The sequence below is a fragment of the Asparagus officinalis genome, chromosome 4, assembly GCF_001876935.1.
Source record: "Asparagus officinalis chromosome 4, Aspof.V1, whole genome shotgun sequence".
NCBI lineage: Eukaryota > Viridiplantae > Streptophyta > Magnoliopsida > Asparagales > Asparagaceae > Asparagus > Asparagus officinalis.
Window position 1 is genome coordinate 105933895 of NC_033797.1, and position 11760 is coordinate 105945654.

An 11760-nucleotide genomic window follows, 5' to 3' on the forward strand; every position below is an offset into this window, starting at 1 on the left:
TTGGGACAGAGGGATATACAACTGCACAATGGACAAACAAGGTTAGTCCTAAGAAGCCTTCATGGCCAAATGACACGAAGGTCATTTCAGCGACGAACTTCGAACTTCTTTCAAACGATGAACCGCGTGTTATAACAAATATCAAACTTCGTTGGCCAAGCTAACTTTGTTAACTTGACAAACCTTGATAGTGAAGAAGAGGTTCATCAGTCCAGCAAAGCTCATTGGTGAAAACGAGGTTCGCAGTTCATCATTTGAAAAAAAAGTTCATCATGTAAACGAATTTCGTTTAAATCTTGAGGAAGACCCTCGTCAAGATAGCCAACACCGTTGGATATGTGAGATTCAACTAGCAGATAAGACTCATCAAAAGACGAGACAGGTCATAGAGATGAGCCTCATCAAATCAAAAAGACGACATCTTTATGATGAATCTGGAAGAGACTATTCATCTCCCTCAAGAAACCCAATTTCTAAACTAGACAGAGTTGATATCTTTTCGAATGCAAATCATGCGTTTAGATCTATTACCTGAGAAAGTAGGTATAACAGTGGGTTCGTGTGAAGAACCGACGACCTTCTTGCCCTTGCCCTTGCTTCGGTCTACAACGGTCTTGGGGGCCATTGATTTTGTTTGAAGAGCTTGCGAAGAAGAAAAGATTGAAACTTTAGAAGAGAAGGAGTTCAGATAACCCAAACGACGAAGAGAAGAAAGGACTTCTCATATGATGATGCTCTATATATAGGGGCGGGAAAATGTCGAATCAAGAGTCACGATCTTCAGTTGAGATCGTTTGATGAGATCCATTCCCAACAAGATCTGCGGACGAGATCCACAGAGATCTCTAAGCACCAGTTGGCGACCATTTATTAGGTCTGGAAAAGGTGCGTAACAACATTGCTGATGAAGCCACAAGGTGTCAGATGACTGTTATTCTGACAAAGCACGTATAGAGGGACGAACTCCAGAATGAACCTCTAGGTAATATCCATGTTGAACCTCGTAGTAAAGATGAAGTTCATGATGAAACTAAGTTCGTCAGATAATCTTTGCAAGTTCAAGACGCCAGTAGGTATTCAAAGTGTTTCAGACTCCGCACAGCCCAATTCGAGTCTGAAAACTTTAAAGTGGGTTTTGTAGGCATTCAAAAATGCCAAGTTTCAAAATATAAGGAGGGTCATCAAGAAAACGAACCTCATCTCGATCTAAGACAAGGCTCGTTGCTCAGTAAATATCCACTTCCCAAATGGAACTCGCCATGCAGCGAAGCTCTACAACAAAAGCAAAGCTCATAATTGAAAACGAGGTTCGACGTTCATCTTTGGAAGATGAGGTTCGTTAGTGAAGATGAAGCTTATCGTCAGACGTAAAGCTCATTAGTGAAGATGAGGCTCGTCAAAAGGAAAATCACAAGACTTGCTATGTAGTTGGACTCAGCTGTCGAATACAAGGTTCGTTAGTGAATAACGAAGCTCGTCAGACAAGCGTCAGTGAAGATAGAGTTCGTTATAATGCAAAGTTTATCTTAGAAAATGAACCTCGCTGCATATCAATGCTCGTTCAATCAAATAAACTTTGTCATGTAGCGAGGCTCGTTGCCCACATGAGATCTGGCTGTAACGACTCCGAAGACTTAGTCAGCCACGTGGGCTAATCTTCAGGAGCACGTTACAGCGCGTGCTGATTTGGAGGAGGCAGTTACGCCCCTCTACCCGTGATTATAGCATGTCGGTTACGTGCTTAATCCCTATAAATAGCCATGGATGGCTATAGAGAAAGTGGTTGGTGAATTGGTTCGGACTTCTAAAGCTTTAGATAATCATTAGAGATCAGAGCTCCTGCGTATAGATCTAGAATTCGAACCTTGATTCTAGCAGTCTAATAAGTGTCAGGAGCTCAAGCAAACTTGTTCTGATGGCAACGGGAAGCAATCTCGACTCAAGCATTGTGGGAAACATCCTTTCGCCACCAAGAACCCATGTTAAACAAGGAGGAGCTGAATTAATCTTCTCTTCATCTGTAATCGAGAGAGAGTATGTGTGATTGTAAGGGTTTCGTACCAAGTGATCGAACCCAATTTTCTTAAAACAAGAGAATCAATCCAACTTCAATTTTTCGACCCTACAAACCATGACTAAAAGTTTAATGGACATATTACAAGTAAATACATATGTAAAATTCTTTTACGAATTGAATGATCACTCATCTTTTGAAGACTTTAAGATACTGATAAATAGAGATATTATACTAAATTAATATGTTTATAATTCATAAATAGTAGATCACGTAGCCACAATCTGGGTTGAAGGAAACAATGACAATATTTTATTTAAGAGAGAGATTATTGAGTTGATAATAAATCCCACAAAAAACTTTATTTTTTTTATTTTTACTCTTTTTATCAATTTAAATAATTATGATATTCAATCGCGTGCATTGCACGTGTATCTCAACTCATAATATTCAACCACGTCTATTGTACATGCATCTTAACTAGTACTAAAATAAGTAGTAGTGCTCTAAACTATTTTTCCAGGTTTTGATAGTAATAAAGAAAATATCATCGGTATTAAAAACGTATCGTCAAATCTAGGGGTGGCAAACGAGTCCGGTTGGGTCGGGTCATAGTTGACCCGACTCGTATAAGTGTGACCCGACCCGACCCATTTAATAAATGGGTCAATACGATCTGACCAATTTATTAAACGGATTACCCAACCCGACCCGACCCATATAACCCGTAAAAATAGGAACCGCCATTAATTAATTAATCGTAATTGTTTAATGTAACCACATTAATCAATAGTTCAAAAGAAAAAAGACTATTGTTTCTTTCTTCTCCTTCGTTCCCCCCGTTTTCTTTGGTTTTCTCAAATTTTTTGCATATAAACCCCTCACAAATCTCCAATTTGCAACTACTATCTGTCGAAGATCACCTCAATCTCCTATACAACTTTTCCATCGTCTCAAGCTTTATAGCTCAACTCCTGAAGCTTTCAACCTTCGAAACCCTAGAAATTGGAAGCCCTCGTACTCCTCATCATCGACACCAGTGTCTACCTCCTCCTCATCTCCTTCAAGTTCTAGCACTTCCTCCCACGTACGCACGCCCCTCACCCGAGCTATCAACCCCACTCCCACGTGTCAACCCTCTCCTCCCATAACGCCCTTCTTATTTCTACCCCTCAACTCCCCATCCCAGCTCCATTTGGAGCTCCTCCTCTGTTCCCCTTCTTATTTACCCAAATTAAACAAACTTTGAATAATTATAAACTAATTAAAAGAATATAATAAAATGGAGGCGGAAACATCACGCTCCATTCGAGGAAAGAACAAGTTTCGCCTATTCACAATTCTAAGTCATTCATAAGTCCCGATATCCAACAAGTTAGGATCCTGTGAAGAGTCTCCAAACAAGAGAACAGGCTTCACAATGTGTTCACGATTAATGGACTCTAGAGGAGCATTAGTGATCATACGCCTAAATGTGGAAATTGAAGGTTCAGAAAGAAGATCCACTTCTTCTTGCTCCCGTTTTTCGAACAAAGGAATACTCTCAAGGGTAGAGTAATGAGAATGAATTTCAGCCACCTGAGTATCATCTGCTTCAAGATCACTATGCTGGGGAAATTGGAATAGAGGGATATACAACTGCACAAAGGACAAACAAGGTTAGTCCCAAGAAGCAGTCATGGCCAAATGACACAAAGGTCATTTCAGCAACGAACTTCGAACTTCTTTCAAACAATGAACTTCGTGTTACAACAAATGTCAAACTTTGTTAGCCATGCTAACTTCGTTCACTTGACAAACCTCGACAGCGAAGAAGAGGTTCATCAGTCCAGCAAAGGTCGTTGGTTAAAACAAGGTTCGTAGTTCATCATTTGAAAATGAAGTTCATCATGTAAACGAATTTCGTTTAAATCTCGAGAAAGACCCTCATCAAGATAGCCAATGCCGTTGGACATGTGAGAATCAACTAGCAGATAAGACTCATCAAAAGACGAGACAGGTCATAGAGACGACCCTCATTGATGATGAGCATCATCAAATCAAAAAGAAGTCATCTTTATGATGAGTCTGGAAGAGACTGTTCATCTCCCCCAAGAAACCCAATTTCTAAAATAGACAGAGTTGGTATCTTTCCAAATACAAATCATGCGTTTAGATCTATTACCTAAGAAAGCAGGTATAACATCGGGTTCGTGTGAAGAACCGACGACCTTCTTGCCCTTGCTTCGGTCTACAGCGGTCTTAAGGGCCATTGATTTTGTTTGAAGAGCTCGCGAAGAAGAAAAGAGTAAAACTTTGGAAGAGAAGGAGTTCAGATAACCCAAACAACAAAGAGAAGAAAGGACTTCTCATATGATAATGATCTATATATAGGGGCGGGAAAAAGTCGAATCAAGAGTCACGATCTTCAGTTGAGATCGTTTGATGAGATCCCTTCCCAACAAGATCTGCAGACGAGATCCACAGAGATCTCTAAGCACCAGTTGGGGACCATTTATTGGGTGTGGAAAAGGTGCGTAACAACATTGCTGACAAAGACACAAGGTACCAGATGACTGTTATTCTGACCAAGCTCGTATAGAGGGACGAACTCCAGAATGAACCTCGGGGTAATATCCATGTTGAACCTCATAGTAAAGACGAAGTTCATGATGAAACTAAGTTCGTCAGATAAACTTTGCAAGTTCAAGACGCCTGTAAGTATTCAAAGTGTTTCAAACTCCGCACAGCCCAATTCGAGTCTGAAAACTTTGAAGGGGATTTTGTAGGCATTCAAAAATGCTAAGCTTCAAAATATAAGGAGGGTCATCAAGAAAATGAACCTCGTCTCGATCCAAGATAAGGCTCGTTGCTCAGCAAAGATCCACTTCCCAAACGGAACTCGCCACACAGCGAAGCTCAACATAAAAAGCGAATCTCGTTATTGGAAACGAGGTTCGATGTTCATCTTTGGAAGATGAGGTTCGTTAGTGAAGATGAAGCTCATCGTCAGACGTAAAGCTCATTAGTGAAGATGAGGCTCGTCAAAAGGAAATTCATAAGACTTTCTACGTAGTTGAACTCAGCTGTCGAAGACGAGGTTCGTTAAGGAATACGAAGCTCGTCAGATGAGCGTCAGTGAATACAGAGTTCTCTATACTGTAAAGTTGGTCTTAGAAAATGAATCTCGCTGCATATCGAGGCTTGTTCAATCAGATGAACTTCGTCATGTAGCGAGGCTCGTCACCCACATGAGATCTGTCTGTAACGACTCCGGAGGCTTAGTCATCCATGTGGGCTAATCTTCAGGAGCACGTTACGGCGCACGCTGATTTGGAGGAGACAGTTATGCCCCTCTACCTGTGATTGTAGCATGTCGGTTACGTGCTTAAACCCTATAAATAGCCATGGATGACTATAGAAAAAGTGGTTGGTGAATTGGTTCAGACTTCTAAAGCTTTAGATAATCATCAGAGATCAGAGCTCCTACATATAGATCTAGAATTCGAACCTCGATTCTAGCATTTTAACGAGCATCCGAAGCTCTAGCAATCTTATTCTGATCGTCAACGAGAGGCAATCTCGACTCAAGCATCGGGAGAAGCATTCTTTCGCCATCAAGAATCCATGTTAAACAAGGAGGAGCTGAATTAATCTTCTCTTCATCTGTAATGGAGAGAGAGAGAGAGAGAGAGAGAGAGAGAGAGAGAGAGAGAGAGAGAGAGAGAGAGAGAGAGAGAGTGAGTGATTGATTGTAAGGGTTTCGTACCAAGTGATCGAACCCAGTTTTTTTAAAACAAGAGAATAAATCCAACTTCAATTTTTTGACCCTACAAATCATAACTAAAACTTTAATGGATATATTACAAGTAAATTCATATGCAAAATTCTTTTGCGAATTGAATGATCACTCGTCTTTTGAAGACTTTAAGATACTAATAAATAGAGATATTATTCTAAATTAATATGTTTTTATAACTCACAAATAGTAGATCACGTAGCCACAATCTCGGTTGAATGAAACAATGACAATATTTTATTTGAGAGAGAGATTATTGAGTTGATAATCAATCCCACAAAAAACTTTATTTTTTTATTTTTACTCTCTTTTTATCAATTTAAGTAATTATGATATTTAAATATGTGCATTGCACGTGCATCTCAACTCATAATATTCAACCACGTGCATTGCACATGCATCTCAACTAGTACTAAAATAAGTAGTAGTGCTAGAAACTATTTTTCCAGGTTTTGATAGTAATAAAGAAAATATCACAGGTATTAAAAACATATCATCAAATCTAGGGGTAGCAAATGGGTCGGGTCGGATCGAGTCATAGTTGACTCGACCCGTATAAGTGTGACCCGACCCGACCCATTTAATAAATGGGTTAATGCGATCTGACTCATTTATTAAACGGGTTAGCCGACCCGACCTGACCCATATAACCCGTAGAAATAGGAACCACCATTAATTAATTAATCATAATTGTTTAATTTAACCACATTAATCAACTGTTCAAAAGAAAAGCGACTATTGTTTCTTTCTTCTCCTTCGTTCCCCCCGTTTTCTTTGGTTTTCTCAGATTTTTTTGCATATAAAGCCCTTACAAATCTCTAATTTATAACTATTGTCTGTCGAAGATCACCTCAATCTCCTAAACAACTTTTCCATCGTCTCAAGCTTCATAGCTCAACTCTGATGAAGAGATTGAAGAGCGAGCCCTCGTACTTCCTCATCACCGACGCTGGCATGTACCTCCTCCTCATCTCCTTCTAGTTCCAGCATTTCCTCCCACGTACGCATGCTCCTCACCCGAGCTATCAACCCCACTCCCACGTGTCAACCCTCTCCTCCCATAACGCCCTTCTTATTTCTACCCCTCACTCCCCATCCCCGCTCCATTTGGAGCTCCTCCTCTATTCCCCTTCTTATTTACCCAAATTAAACGAACATTAAATAATTAGAAACTAATTAAATGAATATAATAAAATGGAGGTGGAAACATCACCCTCCATTCGAGGAAAAAACAAGTTTCGCCCATTCACAATTCTAAGTCATTCATTAGTCCCGATATCTAACAAGTTGGGATCCTGTGAAGAGTCTCCAAACAAGAGAACATGCTTCACAATATGTTCACGATTAATGGACTCTAGAGGAGCATTAGTGATCATACGCCTAAATGTGGAAATTAAAAGTTCAGAAAGAAGATCCACTTCTTCTTGCTCCCGTTTTCCGAACAAAGGAATACTCTCAACGTTAGAGTAATGAGAATGAATTGCAGCCACCTGAGTACCATCTGCTCCAAGATTACCATGCTGGGGGAATTGGAACAGAGGGATATACAACTGTACAAAGGACAAACAATGTTAGTCCCAAGAAGCAGTCATGGCCAAATGACACGAAGGTCATTTCAACAACGAACTCCGAACTTCTTTCAAACGATGAACCTCTTGTTACAACAAATGTCAAACTTCGTTGGCCAAGCTAACTTCGTTCACTTGACAAACCTCGACAGTGAAGACGAGGTTCATCAATCCAGCAAAGCTCGTTGGTTAAAATGAGGTTCGTAGTTCATCATTTGAAAACGAAGTTCATCATGTAAACGAATTTCGTTTAAATCTCAAGGAAGACCCTCATCAAGATAGCCAACACCGTTGGACATGTGAGATTCAACTAGCAGATAAGACTCATCAAAAGATGAGACAGATCATAGAGATGACCATCATCGATGGCGAGCCTCATCAAATCAAAAAGACGTCATCTTTATGATGAGTCTGGAAGAGACTGTTCATCTCCCTCAAGAAACCCAATTTCTAAAATAGACAGAGTTGGTATCTTTACGAATGCAAATCATGTGTTTAGATCTATTACCTGAGAAAGAATGTTGAATAGCGGGTTTGTGTGAAGAACCGACGACCTTCTTGCCCTTGTCCTTGCTTTGGTCTACAGCGGTCTTGGGAGCCATTGATTTTGTTTAAAGAGCTCGCGAAGAAGAAAAGATTGAAACTTTGGAAGAGAAGGAGTTCAGATAACCCAAACGACGAAGAGAAGAAAGAACTTCTCATATGATAATGCTCTATATATAGGGGCGGGAAAAAGTCGAATCAAGAGTCATGATCTTCAGTTGAGATCGTTTGATGAGATCCCTTCCTAACAATATCTGCGGATGAGATCCAAGGAGATCTCTAAACACCAGTTGGCGACCATTTATTAGGTCTGGAAAAGGTGTGTAACAACATTGTTGGCGAAGCTATAAGGTGTCAGATGACTGTTATTCTGACAAAGCTCGTATAGAGGGACGAACTCCAAAATGAACCTCTGGGTAATATCCATGTTGAACCTCGTAGTAAAGACGAAGTTCATGATGAAACTAAGTTCGTCAGATAAACTTTGCAAGTTCAAGACGCCTGTAAGTATTCAAAGTGTTTCAAACTCCGCACAGCCTAATTCGAGTCTGAAAACTTTGAAGGGGGTTTTGTAGGCATTCAAAAATACCAAGCTTCAAAATATAAGGAGGGTCATTAAGTAAATGAACCTCATCTCGATCCAAGATGAGGCTCGTTGCTCAGCAAAGATCCACTTCCCAAACGGAACTCGCCACGCAGCGAAGCTCAACAAAAAAAGCAAATCTCGTCATTGGAAACGAGGTTCGACGTTCATCTTTGGAAGATGAGGTTCGTTAGTGAAGATGAAGCTCATCGTCAGACATAAAGCTCATTAGTGAAGATGAGGCTCGTCAAAAGGAAATTCATAAGACTTGCTACGTAGTTGAACTCAGCTGTCGAAGACGAGGTTCGTTAGTGAATACGAAGCTCGTCAGACGAGCGTCAGTGAAGACAGAGTTTGCTATACTATAAAGTTGGTCTTAGAAAACAAACCTCGCTGCATATCGAGGCTCGTTCAATCAGATGAACTTCGTCATGTAGCGAGGCTCGTCGTCCACATGAGATCTGGCTGTAACGACTCCGAAGACTTAGTCAGCCATGTGGGCTAATCTTCAGGAGCACGTTATGATACGTGCTGATTTGGAGGAGGCAGTTACGCCCCTCTACCCATGATTGTAGCACGTCGGTTACGTGCTTAAACCCTATAAATAGCCATGGATGGCTATAGAGAAAGTGGTTAGTGAATTGGTTCGGACTTCTAAAGCTTTAGATAATCATCAGAGATCAGAGCTCCTGCGCATAGATCTAGAATTCGAACCTCGATTCTAGCATTCTAACGAGCGTCAGAAGCTCTAGCAATCTTGTTCTGATCGTCAACGGAAGGCAATCTCGACTCAAGCATCGGGGGGAGCATCCTTTCACTACTAAGAACCCACGTTAAATAAAGAGGAGCTGAATTAATCTTCTCTTCATCTATAATCGAGAGAGAGTGTGAGTGATTGTGTAAGGGTTTCGTACCAAGTGATCGAACCCAATTTTCTTAAAACAAGAGAATCAATCCAACTTTAATTTTTCGACCCTACAAACCATAACTAAAAGTTTAATGGACATATTACAAGTAAATTCATATGCAAAATTCTTTTGCGAATTAAATGATCACTCATCTTTTGAATACTTTAAGATACTAATAAATAGAGATATTGTACTAAATTAATATGTTTATAACTCACAAATAGTAGATCACGTAGCCACAATCTCGGTTGAAGGAAAAAAAGACAATATTTTATTTGAGAGAGTGGTTATTGAGTTGATAATCAATCCCACAGAAAACTTTATTTTTTTTATTTTTACTTTCTTTTTATCAATTTAAATAATTATGATATTTAACCACGTGCATCTCAACTCATAATATTCAACCACGTGCATTGCACATGCATCTCAACTAGTACTAAAATAAGTAGTAGTGCTAGAAACTATTTTTCCAGGTTTTGATAGTAATAAAGAAAATATCATAAGTATTAAAAACATATCGTCAAATCTAGGGGTGGCAAACGGGTCGGGTCGGATCGGGTCATAGTTGACCCAACCCGTATAAGTATGACCCGACCCGAACCATTTAATAAATGGGTCAATGCGATCTGACCCATTTATTAAACGGGTTACCCGACCCGACCCGACCCATATAACCTGTAGAAATAGGAACCGCCATTAATTAATTAATCGTAATTGTTTAATGTACACATTAATCAACAGTTTAAAAGAAAAACGACTATTGTTTCTTTCTTCTCCTTGTTCCCCCCATTTTCTTTGGTTTTCTCAGATTTTTTTGCATATAAACCCCTCACAAATCTCCAATTTACATCTACTATCTGTCGAAGATCACCTCAATCTCCTATACAACTTTTCCATCGTCTCAAGCTTCATAGCTCAACTCTGATGAAGAGATTGAAGAGCGTTGAAGCTTTCAACCTTCGAAACCCTAGAAATTGGAAGCCCTCGTACTTCCTCATCGCCGACGCCGGCATCTACCTCCTCCTCATCTCCTTCAAGTTCCAACACTTCCTCCCACGTACGCACGCCCCTCACCCAAGCTATCGACCCCACTCCCACGTGTTAACCCTCTCCTCCCATAACGCCCTTCTTATTTCTACCCCTCAACTCCTCATCCCCGCTCCATTTCGAGCTCCTCCTCTGTTCCCCTTCTTATTTACCCAAATTAAACAAACTTAGAATAATTAGAAACTAATTAAAAGAATATAATAAAATGGAGGCGGAAACATACCGTTACATGGGGCGATCCATCTCTGACGTTGGCGGCGACAACTCCGGCGCTTTCAGCGACTGCAACTCCGACTGCTCTGGCGAGTTCCCCTCCTCCCCCGACGCCTCCTCCTCTCCTCTGACGAGCACCTCATCCGAACCCTAATCCGGGATCGTGCGGCCCGCTGTTGAATCTGATGGCGGATCCGGAGGAGGGGATGGTGGACAAGGCGGCCTACGCACTGCACACGGAGGCGGGGAACGTAGGTGGAGGAGGGCGTCGGTGGAGGCAGGGAGGGATCCACTGCTCGTTGAAATCGTTGAGGTTAGAATCCAACGACAGAAGGAGATCGCCACGACGATGCTGCTGATGATTTGTGATTTGTGTTATGCGGGTGGGTGTTTGTGTTATACGGGTCAGTTGTGTCAATCCGAATTGACCCGTTTAATAAATGGGTAAATTTGGATCAACCCATTTATGACCCGACCCATGTAACTCAACCCATACTCATTATAAACGGGTTGGGTCGGGTTGATGGGTCGGGTCATAAATTGCCCCCCCTAGTCGAATGCTTGTTGATAGCAGTGTCGACTGCCCTGTCGCGGGAGAAGCATGGGTCTATCTTTAGGGCCTGTTTGGATTTGTAGGGGGTGAAGGAAAGTTAAGGGAAACTGAGTGAAGGGAATGGAAGGGAAGGGAAGGGAGTTCCCTTCCCCTTGGTTACACCCCAATTTGGGGGGTAACAATTTTTATACTATTAGAGGGTGAACCAAGGGGAACTAGGGTGAATTAACTTCACCTCTAAGTGTTCCCAAACAAGGTGAATGGAGGTGAATGGTTCTCCTAACTTCCCTTCACCCTCATTCCCCTCAGGTGAATGGAGGTGAATGGTTCTCCTAACTTCCCTTCACCCTCATTCCCCTCAATCCAAACAAGCCCTAAGTTTGAGGCAGATATGTTTTTGCAAGATTGACGCAACATATATATCCTCTTTCAAAGATTCTACCGTTTTAATTATCACATCTATACTCATCCACAATTCTCTTTTTAATCCCATAATTACCCGAAGTACATAAAATGCTGATGCACCAAGAAGAGGATGAAGCATGATATTTAA